At 39.0% G+C, this 12703-nt stretch overlaps 1 protein-coding gene across 15 annotated transcripts in view; it reads left to right on the top strand.

The window, feature by feature from the left end:
* NRXN1 (neurexin 1) overlaps positions 1–12703 on the top strand; it is a 2017115-nt gene that overhangs the window by 1628915 nt on the left and 375497 nt on the right. The window lies entirely within an intron of this gene.

The raw sequence follows: 12703 nt of genomic DNA, 5'->3' as shown, positions 1-12703 counted from the left end.
TGGCTGTTCTCAGACAACAAGGCAAGATGCCTGATAGCTTTTTTTACACATGCGAATACGTTATTAACTGTCAATAGTATAATTTTGAATGGATGTGTGCCACCCCTGCCCTAGTAGCCCTGGGAATAGCATACCTCCCAACACCAGAGGTTGAGAAAGAGGGACGACCTGTAATAAAGAATACATGCAGCAAACCAGTAACAAATGGATGTGGCTAAACTGGGTTAGGTATTTAGCATGGCTTAAAGCAGTGTTTCTCAACTCCAGTCCTCATGGACCCCCAACAGGTCATGTTTTCAGGATTTCCCTCAGATGAAACAGCTGTGGTAATTACTAAGGCAGTGAAACTGATCAAATCACCTGTGCAAAATAATGGAAATCCTGAAAACATGACCTGTTGGGGGTCCATGAGGACTGGAGTTGAGAAACACTGGCTTAAAGGAACATGGTTAAATATAGTCTATGTTTTTTTGCAGCACATGCTGCTCACATGTACCGCAGTCCTTGTACTCACCATATACTCCTTAACTACTATACCCCTAGGGATAATTTTACAGAAAAACATAAACCAAAGGATTGTCCTTAAAAAAAGGAGCAGAATGCAAACAAAGAGCTAACACTTTGTTTGAGCCTCCTTAAAATATTTGACAATTACTTAGCAACCAGTACTTGTTGGGACAATATGCAGTTTGGTCAGGAACTGGTACTCTTGAACTTCAATCATTGATCTATGCGTCGCACCAGGAAATGTCTATGACTGTAGACTGGAGTATACTGTAGTAACTGCATAAAAGCTTACCAAACCCTTAAGACTGTGCTGATTGGCCAAGCCTACATTTCAGCACTGTCTGAATTGCAGTAGTAAGCACTGCAGGAAACAGATTGAGTCCACCCTTTTTGGAGCATCCCTAGCTCCTACTTGTACAAAGAACATCCACATAATGCTTGTTGAGGCTGCACTGCACTGGAACATTCTGCACTTTGACTTTTTACAATGTTTTTCTCGGGCAGGACTTTGCAAATGTAAAGCTGTCAACTTGAGGTAGCTAGATACTATGCTGTTCGTGATAGAGGATTAGTTGCATTTGCTAGCACCATAGCTGGGTTGGTCAATGGAGACACAACCTCGATCTGAAAGACACTGGATCACAGGACAGTCCAGTAGAATCCAGAACTGTTGGAAGGTATGCACCAGTCCCTAGGAAGCAAATAGAGGTCAATTATTTGAACTGGGATACTGCATTTTGCATTTTTCAAAGTTTACTAGATAGGTATGTGCACAGGCTATAAACAAAAATATAATTTGTGTATTCTGAATAAGCTGTAAAAGCACTTTTAAAAGATGTCCTCATTCATCTACATAGCTATAGGCATTGTAGAGAAATTAATCTTTAGTCTTCATAGAAATACTACAATCCTAGCTTTTTTTTTAGTCTCTATGCACACAGACATTTAGCAGGCCCTATTTGCTGAGTGGTAAAATGCCCAGAACTTTCCTGCACCTGTACAGCTGCCAGTCAGCACAAAGGAGCTGATAAATGTTCATATGCATGAGGCCTTACTGACTATATGAGCGGCATTTTGGCAGTCTGCCACTCTTCTAATGTAAACACACAACAGATGTTTCTAAGTTGTTTGAAACCAACTAAGCCCTGATTCACACTGGATCCGATTTTGAAATTAAAAAATTTTCAAAATTTTTTTTTTGAAACAAAGTTTTTATTGCTGTCCGTGCCCCTGTTAGGGAGATTCACCTTCTCTATTTGTCTAATTTGTCATTGTCACTAAGAGAGAAAGTGAAAGAAAATCTCCAATTTTGGTTGGTCACCAGAAACAGAATAAAGGGGAGCTCTTCCAATAGGGACACTTGTTCTGGTGATCCTGGTGACAACCAGGCATCTCCTCACTGTGGAGGGATTTTCACTCACTTCTTGTTTTGGTTATGGGAAAGGAAGTGAAGTGAAAAGTCCCCAATGTGCCAAACATAATACTGACAGGGGTTATAGCCATTCACAGTGAAAAAAAAAATTCCTCTAGTTCTAATTTGATAATATAGAAATAATTTAATATCCATAGCATTGGCACAGGTGCCCTTTAAACATAGAAAAGGTTTCATACTAGTACAATCATTGAAACCACTCATTAACCACCCATGAAACTAATAGTAGCTATACTATAGTATATGCTGCAATGTTTTGTTTTTCTTTCACTGTATACACATCACATATTTGTGATAAAGTATCTACCTTATAACTTTTTTGCTCTCTGGCTATGTACTCATGTTTAGATTATGTTGTGGAGAAAAATGGTTTAGTGAATGTTGAGCTCCCTCTGGACAGCTTGGAGATTTCAAGTTTTGAGATCTGTATTTGTTTATTTTCCATTCCAGCCTGCTTTGAAAGGTTTGTGATTGCGTTATTTCTCCCAAAAGGGATTCTGAAGTTGCTCCTCTGGACCATCTAACAGCACAGAATGAGAAAAGTGTGATTTAAAGTAAGAGTGTGAGATAAACGTGATGATCAGAGAACTTGGTGTGTTTCCTCCTTTCAAGAGAGGCTTAGTCAAGGTTGCAAACTGTGCTGTAGAGCTGTCCCTGTAGTAAAGGTTGATTCAAAACACTCTTACTGTATGAGAAGTCTAGTTAACTAGCCTGGGCAACACATTTTCATGTAAGCTTTTGTCACTATTAAATAAATAAGTCTATACTCAATAATTCAAGATTTTCATCTTCGAGATTTGGAAACTCTCACATAGCTCTTGAGCTCCAGTGACAGATTATTTTGTATGGATCTGCTGGGTTGTCTTTTATTGTGTCTACATAAATCCATTCATTCTATGGAGTATAATAATAATCAGAGCTTTTTCTGATAACTTTCCATACTTTTCAAATGAAAAAAGTAATTTTTGTAAGATTTTAACACTTACCTGTAGTAAAGTTCAACTTGACAATCTGACAATATAAATAAAATGTTCTCAGCTAGAAGTGTCTGCAGATACCTTTAGTTATCCTCCAGCATGACCTAGAAAGCAAGATGTATCCGAATCTCTAAATCACAATAGTAGCGAATTTCAACTAATCCAAAATAAATTATAATGAAAACAAGAGTATAATTCATATTCATTAGTTTCATTTGGATGATATTATGCAATAGTTAGGGGCTTTCAAAATAATGTAATGACATAACGAACAATCGAAAATTGATTCAAATCCATTCATTTGTATTCTAGTGAATGTAGTGTGATTATACTCTTAAGATTCTTTTTGCGTTGGGTTTGAACCATTCATTTAATTTGTATGTGTGCGGCCCACCAAAGTCAGCTGGGAATGGGGAAATTAATTCAACCTAATAAAATAATGAATGAATACAAATTTATTTGGATTCCTTCATTTTATTTGAATGATAGTGGTGCGATAAGCTTTGACTCTTGGATAATCAACAGATTCTTTTTCATTATTATAAAAAATGCACTAAATATGTAATGGAGACATATTGCAATAAATACAACAAGGTACAAAAATGAAATAAGATGATTCCTACTTATTGTGTTTGGGTTGAATGGAGGTGGATCCATCAGAATGTCCGAATCATAACATAATGAATGAATCCAAAATTAATTTCTTTCCATTCTTTAGTTTCGGTAGCGTCTCCAGTTGATATTGTCCAATCAGCTAATTTATTTTCTCTTTGGGGGTTGGACTAGCAGGAATATAGCTTCTGAGATAACAAAAGAATAACAGAGACTTCGATAAATAAGTATCAATTTGAAACAATACATACTTTCCTGAAATAAGAAATTGTTCCGAAAAGGAATCATTGTAACATAACGATTAAGAAGCAACAAAATTATTTACTTAACAAATTAAACTGAAACAGAACAAATGTTTTCGTCATGCACATCTTTAGTGCTTAATATGTAAATCCCAAACCAAAACTCCCTTCCAAGCAGAGCAATGTTACTGTTGGTTAGGTAGGCTTGCATTAGGGGACCCCTTCTCTTCTCCATCTACACCTCCTCCCTTGGCAAACTCATACACTCCCACGGCTTCAACTACCATCTCTATGCTGATGACACTCAAATTTACCTCTCCACCCCTCACCTCACCTCCACTTTCTCCGCCCGCATCACTCACCTCCTAAACGACATCTCTGACTGGATGTCGCTCCATTTCCTCAAACTCAACCTCTCCAAAACCGAGCTTCTCGTCTTCCCTCCTGCCCGCGCCCCCCCCCCCATCCTATCCATCACTACTAACATCACCACCATCAATCCCGCCCCGCAAGCCAAAGTCCTTGGAGTCATTCTGGACTCTAACCTCTCCTTCCAACCTCATGTCAAATCACTCACAAACACATGCAGACTCCACCTCCGCAATATCGCCAAAATACGCTCCTTCCTTACCCCAGACACCACTAAACTACTTGTGCACTCCCTGATTATCTCACGCCTTGACTACTGCAACTCCCTCCTCACCGGCCTACCCCAGTGCAGGCTCTCCCCGCTTCAGACCATCCTCAACTCAGCGGCTAGACTCATCCACCTCACCACCCGCTCCACCTCTGCCACCCCCCTCTGCCTCTCCCTCCACTGGCTCCCTATCGCCCAACGCATCAAATTCAAACTACTCACTCTGACCTACAAAGCCATTCACAACACTGCCCCTAACTACCTCACCAACCTGATTCCCAAGTACCACCCTACCCGTACCCTTCGCTCTTCACAGGACCTCCTTCTATCTTGCTCCCTGGTCTCCTCCTCACACGCACGTCTGCAAGACTTCTCCAGGTCTTCCCCCATCCTCTGGAACTCACTACCCCAATCCATCAGACTGTCACCTTCCCTCCTCACCTTCAGGCGCTCCCTGAAAACCCACCTCTTCAGGGAAGCCTACCCCACCCTCACCTAACTGCTGCTCTCCTTCATTCCTCCTACCACTCCATCCCCACAGCCACTTCCTCCTGTACCACTACCCCCTCCCTCCTAGATTGTAAGCTCGAAAGAGTAGGGCCCTATAACCCCTCGTGTGCTGTTTGTAGTTGCTGTAATGTTTCATGTATTGTCCCCCCCTCTATTGTACAGCGCTGAGCAAACCCTTTGGCGCTATATAAACTCAATGTAATGTAATGTAATGTAACAGTGAGAGGATTAGAGCTATAACAATGGAACTGCAGGGTAACTTTTTCAATAGAAGTTCTTCAGTTTTTAGATAGATGGAAGATATTTAAAAGTTTTGGGTCATCCAGGCTCATCCAGGTGCCTGTAGTTAACCCCATTGGCCATTTTATCAGTTTTAAATGTATTCAGCTTAACTTTAAAGTGTGCCTGCGCTTTGCTAGATTCACTTTAGTGTTGCAACTGTAGATTCTCATACTTACCTACCCTAAGTTTTGCTGCTGCTTCTGGGAATGTCTAAATGTAGATGAATCAGAAGGAGCACCAAAAAAATGTCGAGGAGAACAGGAGTTATTTATTGATACCTTAGCAGACAAAAGAAAAAAGCCAAGGGCAGCCAATGCATTTCGGAAGCCAACCAATCCTCCTTCACCAGGGCTTCAACAGTTACCAATTTGTCTAAAGGACTCAAAGTAAAAACTTCAGGAATAAATCAATCCAAGCAAGTAGCACAATCAGTGAATGAATATCATTATGCAACAAAGCATAAAACTTCAAGAAAACAGCAAATTATTTCTGGACTCCTAAAATGTTTGATGCTCCTTCTGGTTCAACTACATTTACATTTAGACTTCTCAGTTTGGGTGACCTCTGTCCCTGGGGAACCCCACTTTATGGAGACCTGTCATATTATTTCTGGACTTCTAAAATGTTTGATGCTCCTTCTGGTTCAACTACATTTACATTTAGACTTCTCAGTTTGGGTGACCTCTGTCCCTGGGGAACCCCACTTTATGGAGACCTGTCATACCCAAAGCCATTGTGCTCAACCAAGGCCTCCCTGTTTCTATTAGGAGAGGACCTGTATCCAACAACTTGCCCCCACCTTTGTTTGACTTCAAGGGAAATTACATTCTTACAGATATTGGGGAACTGTGCGGCTTACTGCCTATATTCCTTCATGACAATGTTGGTGGTTAGTGAATGGCAGCTCAGGCACAATATGTGGTCGCATGGGAGCAGGGGATTGTCCATTTGTGAACTCCAACTAGATTAGGTTGGAGCTTACACGGGGCTTCTTTTGACTCCTGTAAGTGACTGTAGCATAGGGAAAGTGAAGGGAAGGTAAACAAAAGAATCTGCAGGGGCCACAATTGAAGTGGACCTATTGCTTTGCTCTACATGGGTAAAACATAGGTATACTTTTAAGTATGTTGTGCATCATTTTTTAAATCAGATTTGTTTATTTGTCATTTCAAATCATGAAATAACTGAACAATGATCTAAATAAAGTTTCATCAGCGTCAGTTAACTCTGTTCTTAAAAAAAAAAAAAAAAAGAAATTACAAAAAAAAATTCAGAATTCTTTCAAAAGTTTATAATAAATCAAAAAAAATGTTGTGTTTGGCTAGGATCACCCTTGTGCTCGCCCATTACTATAGTGTTCTTTGTAACTGTTATTCACCTATCACTCCTATGGAGGATTGCAGAGGTGGAATTTGAATACAGGTTTCATCCTGAAGCTGAACACTCTATGAAAGGTCCTGGTGGGCTTGCAGCCAATTGGCCGATATTACGACTCCCAACACTAGCAGTATTTAAGCTGCCCACAGGTACTTCAATCATTTATCTTCCGTTGAAGGCTGCATGATTAGTTTTTGGCATCATTACAAAAGAAAGGAAAAAAAAGCCTTTCAACAAGAAAACAACTAACATGCAAATTATAGCTTCTGAAAACCTAAGGTTTTTGTTTTGTATCTATGTCCAACATTTTCAGTATATTATACTGATAACAGCACAGCTTATACAAGATCAAAGCAGGGAAAGTTCTCATTGCATTAAAAGGACAAAGTTTATTCTTCTGATTGTGAGCTACTTAGTAATGATGTGCAGAGAAAAAAAGTTAACATACGCACATTACAACATATTTTTATGCTCAATTAAAGGTACCGAACCCTCATAAAAACATGTTTTCCCCACTAAGAAATGTAGGGTTTTTTTTGTTTTGAATCATGTAACAAATTATGTTTTGTGGCCACTTTAGTTGCAAGCACTGCTTGTTGGACCTTCTATTGAATGCATACCTTCTGTACTTAGGTTGTGTGTTCTCTAGACCAGGGGTCTCCAATCTGTCTAAACAAAGAGCCATTTTCTGTCCCTTAGACTTTAGGAGGGCAGGACTGTGGCCATTGAGAGTAGAGAATTTCCAAGCATGAGAGGGAGTAGACAATGTCTCGGACTTGGTGGACAGTAGTAGAAGGAATAGTGCTCCGTACCTGGTATTGTTTGGAGGAATAGTGCCCCATCATTGATGACAGTGGGAGGAATAGTGCCCCATTGTTGGTGGCAATGGAAGAAATTGTGGCTCATTGTTGGTGTCAGTGGGAGAAAGAGTGCCCCAGGGGCCATATAAAGGCAAGCAAAGGGCCGCACCCAGTTTGTAGGCCACAGTTTGGAGACTACTGCTCTAGACAATGCCAATCAACAATACAACAACTCAAAGTAACAGCCGAAAAGGGAGAACTAAGCAGGTAACTATTTTCCATCTTGTAACGGCCCCAGCAATGTTAATATCTCATATATTTCTAGGGCACAGCAATGAATAACAAGTGATGATAGCAGAGCCGTAACCTTGATGGTTGATCTCCCGTTTGACAAGTGTAATAAATGAGTTTTCTATTAGGCAAGTCTGTGCAAGGAATGCTCGGCTGAGATTTTCTTGGACAGTATTTGATCCAAGATTGCGTTTGTTCCTGGAACCCGGCATTAAATTACCAATGCATATAGTAATTCAGTTTTGTGAAGAGCAATGGCTGTGGTTCAAGAAATTCTACCTCTCGTCCGTCTAATTGTATGTGTAAATCAATACAACAAAGTAAATAGGACTTAGGAAGGAAGATGTGGAAGTATACCTTAGAGGTACAGTTTTGTGCTACTTTATTTATTGCACCTAAATTGCTATTATTTAAATAGACCCTGTTGCTAAACCATTCATTTCAAGAATAGTAGTCCCATAAGATTATGTGTGTATTTATTGTATTTTATGCATGCTATTTACTTGTAAAACCCTCCCTTGTGTAGAATTCATAAAACCCTGAGACTGCCGCTGGGTGCTGCCATCTTGGATGTGTTGACAGCAGATTTATAGCTGTCCCTCAAGTAAAACTCTATATTATCAACATCCATTCCCAGCTACATAAAAGATTACATAGAGAGGTAACAGGAGGAGCAGAGTAGCTAGGCAAGAACAAACAGTAATTAGACACTCCCAGAATAGGAGAAGGCTTTGATGTGAAAGGAGGGAGGGGGCTGTGTTAAGAAACTGAATTTTTCTAAAGTAGTCTAAATTGCTCGCAAGTTCTGAGGCACATTGCAAGTGATTACAAAATCATTTATGAACAGGAGAAATCGGTCAAAATTGATAACACAATTGTTGCTGCATGTTTTCAAATGGAACTTCTGCATGTGAGTTCCCAGCTCTGTCCACCTTTGGCCATTGGGATAGCATCTTACACTACTGAATTGTTAAATTTATTTTATATTGCATAGAATATAGCATGAACATTGGAGCTACACCTTATATATCAGTAGAAGTAAGAATCCTTGGCTGGGCATGCTGAGTCTGGAATTCTTGACCAGCAAGGAGACCTTTCCACTGAAATCCTGAGACATATACAATTCCAGATACTGTGTCAGTCTAGCAGCATACAAAGATTGTATATGTCAATACATTGCAATGGGTCATTGCATTTTGCTAATTATGTTTTGTTAAATATTATTATTTCATTAAAGCAAGACATTTGTCCTTGTTGGAGTGGAATTCCCTCCAAAACCTTTTGTTAATCTGTGTAGGACACCTTAAGGATAGTCCTGCCCCTTGGGATGTAGTTTGAATACCAGCCAATCTCCCTTTTCTTAGGCTTTGGTTTATAAGGACTGGGTGGGGTCAAAGGTAGGGAGATACACCATGACGAAACCCCAGGGGGAGACCCCTGCTACTATGAGGACCTGGATGAGTACGTAACTCACCTTAAGGTTCCTCCCCAGTAGAAACTTCAGTTCCATCACAGACCAATAGAGCCTATTCTGTTCGAAGAGATTCCGTTAATGTAAAGCTCTGAAATTATGGATTTTGTCTTAAAGACCTGAAGAAGAGCTGAAGAATTCATGTATACCCCCCCCCCCCGATCATGCCTGGTTCGGGGGGAGTCTTTTGTACTCTTAGTACTGAAACGGAAACTGCTGCCTCCATTATAGGTGCTCAATAGAAGACCTGCTTTCATCTATATTGAGTGGGGAAGGTTTAGAACCTCTTTCATGTTTTCGTTGCTATTTGTGCACCCATAAAGAAGATTTTCCTTCGCTTCTTTTCCCAGTGATACCTTGTTACCATTACATAACATAAACATAACACATCTGGCAGACATTCTAGTCATTCCCCATTCTATGCAAAACATAAAACAAAAATGTTTTGTCAGGAGTTCTACTTGGCCATCATGATGTGCAAAATGTAAAAACCCATAACAATCAGCAGCAATATTTCACGTACCTGACTAAGCTGTCAGACAAAGGAGAAAGTTTTATTGAATCTTGGCAGGTTTTTTTTCCTGATTCAGACCTATTCCACTATAGGGGTTATTTACTAAAATGGAAGAGTGCAAAATCTGGTGCAGCTGTGCACAGATGCCAATCAGCTTCCAGGTTGTATTTCCAAAGCTTAACTGAACAAGCTGAAGTTAGAAGCTGATTGGCTACCATGCACAGCTGCACCAGATTCTGAGTGTTCCAGCTTTATTAAATCTACCCATATAGGTCTAGGAAAAACAGATTAACCACCACGTCCTTAAAGACACGCCACAAGTCATCAAATGACTCTTTCCCATAAACAGATACAGTTTTTGTAAAGTTGTAATGGATTTATACTGTGTAGACATATTGCACACAGACAGAGCTTAGGCCAGTTCATCTTTACATACGCATACTACTCTGTAAATTGAAGAGTTAGATGAGCATAAATATATTATTTTATGGACAATGCACACAGTTAATTGTCACATGCCCATTCAGCTAGATACTTTACACTTTTGCCGTGTTCCTTTTACTAGCGCAGCTTAAATTGTAATTAGATCTGCCTTCTCCACTTTCATGAACAAAGCCTGTGAAAGCAATTATCAATATGAAATCCACTTATCGTTATTGTAGGTTTTCCTGCCATCTGATATTGGGAGCTGCTGGGATTAATCTGGGTTAACGACCATTTTATTAAACAGCTGAAAGCTGGTTGATATCCTATCTTCAATCATTAATCATAAGTAATATATCATGAAAAGAATGACAAATGCATATACTAATTGTGTAAAGTAGTTCTTTTAAAGCAGAGTACAGATAGATAGAAGTTATTTCGAAGCAGATTGTAGATAGATAGGTAGATAGAAGGAAACATCAGATATTTTAAAGTGCCTCAACACACCTTCACAGCACTTGAACAATATGGTGAGGTAACTCCAAGATAAACACAAACTTCTGGGCATGTGGTGAACCCAACCTGTCCCCCATGCTGCCACTTTCCACAGTTCTCAGTTTCCGTTGCAACCTACTATCAGACCTGAACATTGTCATATGTAAATACTGATTTTCAAAATGTTGGCATTGCTACAGGATGTGTGAAGTTTCCTGTGGCACAGAAATAAAGAGGGGATGTGGCACCTTAGGTTGCCTACTGTCCAACTACTTTCCTTGGCCAAGGGTCTACAGGTTTTCTTTAGTCATTAACATTGCACAAAAAAGAAGTTGCAACTGGATAGAATACTGGAAGCCAAGCGAGATGGTAGAGGTAGACAAAAATATACATTGCAGCCTATGCCTTAGAGTGACGCCTTTGGGTTTTTAGTGGTTAGGTTGCAGTCATTATCATGGCAGCTCAAGAATTCCCAAGAATCCAGCAGATAACACTGGGTGATAGCACCCATTAAGAGTTGAGCCCATGCTGGATTTCACAGCCTTTTAGAAAGAGGGGCTTCAGATTCTTATATTGATAGTAAATGCAAGGGCCAAAAACCCAAACATGGGCAATGCAGAAGAGGTGTGTCTGAAAAGATTTTGAAAGAATTCTGAACATCAGTGACAGTTTCAGCTTGGAATAGATTAGTAGGTAAATTGTGTTACTAATTGTAATGGTTAAGCTTGTTCCTTTGGAAAAACGCTAAGAGTACTACCAAGTCTTTGTATCTTACCCACTACCTAGTCTTGGTATCTTACCCCATCACCAAGTAATATCCTAATTTTCCTGCATTCAACCTCCTTAATAATTTTCCTACTCAATGTTCCAGCCTGTCCATAGGACTCATAAAGACTCAAGTTACATATGCCACTATATATACTTATATGTTTTGAAATAATTAAATCTAAAAAAAATTCTATTTTTTTTTTATAAATATCTTTTTGCTAGAATCTCGATAAAACAGTTTTTGTATTATGTCAGCTATAACTATTATTATACCCAGGTTTTATCAAGGACGAATATTTAACAAAGCCTGCACCCTACCTTTAAACATTGACCTGAGCAACACAGAACTCAGCTGGTAGGGACGTTAATGAAATGCTTAATGCCTAGCAACAAATGGTGGGATTTAAATGTCACCACATTATACCAAGTAACTGTTGAGTGGCAAGGCCAAGATATGCATTTATGTATTTTGTTGTGAAACAAATTGTCTTAGAGAAAAGATGAAAGACTGAAAACTTAGTCAAGTTTCTTTGAATTTATCTTGAGTATCTGAGCTATTTTTTTTTGTGGACAAAAAGTATAGACTGCATTTTGTTTCAAAGATTGTAAATTACTGACAAAATAGAACAATCAATTAGACATTATTCAGCACTTCATGAATCATGCATGTTATATCATAGTGGAACTGGAGACTATTTATCTTCTGGATAGAGGTCAACATTGCAATGCAAAAAAATGTAGACCTTGTCCAGCATTCTCTATTGTCATGTGGATATTTCTTGAACTGATAAACGCAGGACTCAGGAAAAGCAAATTACAGTTTTACTGCTTAACTCACAGATACTTCCAATTGTGTTGCAGCATTTTGGTCCATGGAAAACTTGAATGGCAGGGGGAAGTTTTTATAGAGTTATAAAATCTGTTCTTCCATGATATAACTGGGGTGGCTTGTAAGTCTTTAGAAGTGCACATTTTATTCTATAATTTGCTACTTTTATAAAAAGCATTAACATGTCAGTTGTGGTACAAAAAGAATGCCATCATTAACCATTTTTGAACTTATTATTTTAAATATGCATTTTTTTAATGCAACACTACAAAAACAGAAAATGAAAAAAAATGTTAAAAAGTATGCATATGAATGATAAAAAGTAGGAGAGGAAGAAGTCTATAAGAGATAGTTAGAGTTTGCCAAGAGTTTATAAGAGGATAAAGTAGAACTAGAGCCATTTTCATTTTGCATAGAGTAAGATAGGGTTATGGCCCTGTCTTTTGCCATCTGTGTCCCATTGGGGAGATTTTCTTTAACTCCATGTCCCATAGCCAAAACTGGAAGTGAAAGGAAATCTTGTGAAAGTGATTTTT

This window comes from Staurois parvus, unplaced genomic scaffold, assembly GCF_062004578.1.
Source record: "Staurois parvus isolate SC_StPar_1 unplaced genomic scaffold, SC_StPar_1.0 ptg000169l, whole genome shotgun sequence".
Classification (NCBI taxonomy): Eukaryota; Metazoa; Chordata; class Amphibia; order Anura; family Ranidae; genus Staurois; species Staurois parvus.
This window is presented reverse-complemented; position numbering and strand designations above follow the sequence as displayed.